This window comes from Pterocles gutturalis, unplaced genomic scaffold (assembly GCF_000699245.1).
Source record: "Pterocles gutturalis isolate BGI_N339 unplaced genomic scaffold, ASM69924v1 scaffold5553, whole genome shotgun sequence".
NCBI lineage: Eukaryota > Metazoa > Chordata > Aves > Pterocliformes > Pteroclidae > Pterocles > Pterocles gutturalis.
Window position 1 is genome coordinate 27,318 of NW_010125413.1, and position 3,954 is coordinate 31,271.

Below are 3,954 nucleotides of genomic sequence, written 5' to 3' on the forward strand. Positions count from 1 at the left end.
TTTCCTAAGGTGATCTACAACTGTAGACCTCACGGAAATCAGGAGGAGGTGTCTTCTCATTACATTGCTCCCTCCATTTCGTTAACTAAGACCAACCATACAGTACCATGTCACTGTTAGTAGGGTTATCTTCACAGAAAGAGCTTAGTACATTTTTAGAACCAAGTCCATTAAGTCCTTTGAAAATTTCTCAATTCAAACTTTAAGCAAAAGTTAGCAGGAATAGTCTACTAGAAGTAATTTTAAAATAATTATAGGAGAATCAAGATATTTAAAACACTAACATACAGGTGCCCCACTTTCTCTTTCAAACCAGTCTCTTCACATTACAAACCCCATTTCTGTCTGATGGCTCTAAGTGCCAAAAGTTTAACAATTTATATCTGGACCATGGCCAGCTGTATTTAATGTCTCTTAACCGTTTGCTTAATCATAAACAAGTCTTTTTTCTAAACTAAAACAACTTTTGCTATTGAAAGCTAAGTTTTCAAAAAACTTTACAACAGGTGTTTTATTTAAATAATATACTTCTGTTTTATAAACATAATCAAAAAGTCTGCAGAATATTCCAGCAAATCATTAATGGAAGACACCGTGTTTTACTTTGGTCTTGGCAGAGGGGAATCTGCAAAGAACAATCCGCTATTTTTATCATAAATAAAGCCAAAACACACATGCATAGAAGTCAATGAGTTTGCCCAGGGAGGTCGTGGATGCCCCATCCCTGGAGGCATTCAAGGCCAGGCTGGATGTGGCTCTGAGCAGCCTGGTTTAGTGATTGGCGGCCCTGCATATGGCGGGGGGGTTGAAACTCGATGATCACTATGGTCCTTTTCAACCCAGGCCATTCTATGATTCTATGAAAATACTCAGTGCAAACCATGCACCGTGTGTGCCAGCATCACTCTACCCATCTCTGAATGGAATCACCTCAGAGATGAAAAGTTTAAAAATACATAAACATGCACATGCATTTATATATATATATATATATATCAGGAATTACAACTTGTCCAGCAACATCTCAAAGTTGTTTTTATTCACACCTGATTATAAAGCTGCTAATGATTCAGAGGATGGTTTCAGAGTTTCTATACATGCAAATGCTCCCTGGCAAACTGGTAGTTCTTACTGGAACTCTGACTCTAGTGCTGAAAAGCTATGAACCAGTGTCAAAGAACTAACACATGCAACACTTCTGTTAATGAGGGAGAGAAAAGGAAAAGAGAAAAAAAAAAGACAAGAAAAAAATTTTTTTAAATTAACTAATATCTTATTTGATCTTTTATAAACTACCAAAATACTTGTTTGATGTAACACATTACACATTTCCTCAAAAACTTCAGAAGTATCCTGAAAACATGGTTCAATTCTCAGTGAAAAAAGATCACTTCGTAACTTGCTATCTGATAAACTAGTATGCAAGCAGAGCAGGATAAATGTAAGAGGCTTCAAAAGCAAATCCTTAGTTTAGGTGATTACAGTGCAAAACTACACCTCATAAAGGTTTCATTCTGCATAGTCCTCTAAACACATTATTTTTTTTGGAAGTATTATTTACAGTAAAACCAATGAGAGGTAATATTGAACTTCGTGAACCTTGTGAGTTCAGCCTGAAAGCTCTCTAGGGAAGAAGTGTGGTTTGACATTCATTTCAGATCTTATCCATTATATGCTAAGTATGTGAAAACTGTCCTCTACTTGAACCCCAGAGATTCATGGTTTCTGTATTTAACGACAAAATGAATTTAAACATACTAATTTCTGGGTGTCGATTTATCAGTCTTCTCTGTAGGCAATTTGCTGTTTTACTTTTAGTTTTTATCTTTTGTCATTGTAGGACATTCAACCCAGTCAGAAGGGATACTACAATGGTGTTTGTCTAACACTAAATACTTTATTCTAATAAAATTAGAATGCTATGAACAATTATGAGCTGCTAAGCAGTCAGTGTGTATTCAACTACGTCTGTGTCATAAATATATGAAAAACAGCATCCTGTGTTCTATATTATCTTTTTAGGAGTGGCAAATTTAATAATCTGAAAATGCTGAACCTGTAACTTCCTAAGGGATCAGAGCTGATGGCTTTCATGTATCTTCACACAAACCTTATGTTTTGCAAGCCTGTTGTATCTGAGGCTGGCAGTTCAGTAAAAATACCTTTTATTGCAGTTTGTCCACGAAGCAAGTTCCTTCAGTGGACAGAGACTTAAAAACCCTCTGCTAAATGCCCATTGTCATTCTAGCCACAAGCCCTCTTCATCCGGCAGCAGGATGTAGCAACACCAGTTGCCATTCCCTGCTCACTAAAAAGCCTTGTGCCTTCTGCCTCATCAAAGCAGCATGTCCTGGGTTAACAGCTGAGACAGAGTTAACTTTCTTCATAATAGCTAGCAAGAGGCTGTGCTTTGGATTTGTGCTCAGAAGAAAGCTGATAAAAAGTGATGTTTACGCGGCTGCCAAGGTCTTTCAGCTTCTCTGGCTGTCTGCAAACAGGAGAAGCTGGGAGGGAGCACAGCTCCAGTTCCTAGCCCAGGATTTGATCTTAGGTTCGGGACTGAGACCCAAAGTGGCCAATAATCTATTCCATATCACACACGTCATGCCCCATATATAGGTGAGGACCCTCCGGAAGATCGGCCCTTTTTGGTTCCGGATCTCTTTTGCTCCGGGTCGCCTCGCTCCAGGCAGTCACTCTCCCAAGGCCTTCCCACCCCCACCCCGGTCAGCTCTCAGTCTGGGATGCTCGGACTGTTATCTGTGTTCCGTGAGTACGGTTTTGGGACTCTCCCTCCTCTGGGATCATTAGTCAGGAACAGGCTGAGCCTTGGTCATTGGGTAGGGGTGGGCAGTGTCACTGTGTGTCACTCATTTGTATATCTGTATATAGTATTATTTTCAATATTATTGTAGTTTAGTTATTAAATTGATCTTATCTCAACCCACAAGTCCTTTTTTTCCCTTTACCCCTTTAATCCTCTCCCCTGTCCTCGCGGTTGGGGAGAGGGGGGGGTTGGCTGAGTGAACAGGTGTGTGGGTTGGTCCCCAGCCAAGGGCAAACCCATCAAACAGCACAAAGCCCAACACATAGTACACCTGTTCAAAGAAACACTGTTTCATAAATGGATCTACAGCAAGCTTACTAGAAATATGCAACATTACAGTCTTTTTGCAACAAGTGTAATAGATACTAGTACAAATGCCACTAATTTGGAGAGCTGATGGATGCTTGCTGCTATAGCATGCAGAAGCTTTCTCCCAACTGTTATTTTGGGTTGTTTTGATCTATCAGATTCAAGAAAGTTTTACCAATTCCTGTCAAAATGTGCATAAATCTAAGAACTGAGTAATGAATACGTTCTGTAAATGTATAAAAAATGGCTGAAAATGGCGATTTAGCATGCATAAAGGGAATTTAGCAAGCAAACAGAAAGTGTACAATACTCTATAAATAAAAACATAGTTCAGGAAGATAAACAAAAAGGCAGTCATGCAGGGAAGAGAAATGACAGCAAGGCTATGAATTGTAAATTACATGAAAAGAAAGTTACAGCTGTGGAGAACACCAATTAAGCAATATGACCCAACACAGCAGTGTTACAGTCTGGTTTGGATTAATTATATTTCAATTATAAATCATCTGCAACCACTCATTTCCCATCTCCATTTTTTTCTGTATAAATGGAATTATTACAGCTAGCTGCACATACGCTCTCAAGGAGCTAATGCTGTTTCTGTTTTTTAGTAAGTTTTAATAAATTTTACAAAAGGATTACAGGCTTGAGATTTGCAAAGAAAATTCAATCTTATACAAGGTCTGAACACAATTACATCTAATACCATGCGTGGCACTTGAAGGATTAAAGAATACTAGTACTGCTATTTTATTGTGTTTGCTTTTCATTGCTCTTGTATTTCAGCCACAGTCAATACAAGAGTGGGACTTCTGAAG